Source organism: Rhea pennata, assembly GCF_028389875.1.
Source record: "Rhea pennata isolate bPtePen1 chromosome 35 unlocalized genomic scaffold, bPtePen1.pri SUPER_35_unloc_3, whole genome shotgun sequence".
Classification (NCBI taxonomy): Eukaryota; Metazoa; Chordata; class Aves; order Rheiformes; family Rheidae; genus Rhea; species Rhea pennata.
In genome coordinates this window covers 7,345-7,593 of record NW_026907596.1, presented here as the reverse complement: position 1 = coordinate 7,593, position 249 = coordinate 7,345, and positions in this window count along the sequence as shown.

The window sequence follows — 249 nt, the reverse complement described above, 5'->3', positions numbered from 1 at the left end:
ACTGCGCGACACCTCACTTCCGCCCGGGCTGTACCAGCTGCGCGGCGGGGGACGGGGCGGGGGAGGTCACTTCCCTCGCTCCTCCACCCCCGCCCTCCTGCCAACGGTTTCCCCGCAAGGCCGGACTCTCCCTCCGCTTCTCCGTCTGCTCCCCCTTCCCCGGGCCGCCGCGGCTCCGGGAACTCCCGCCTCCCTCCTCACACCCCCCCTCCGCCGCCCCGCAGATGGTACGGCCCGAGCCGCCGTGCC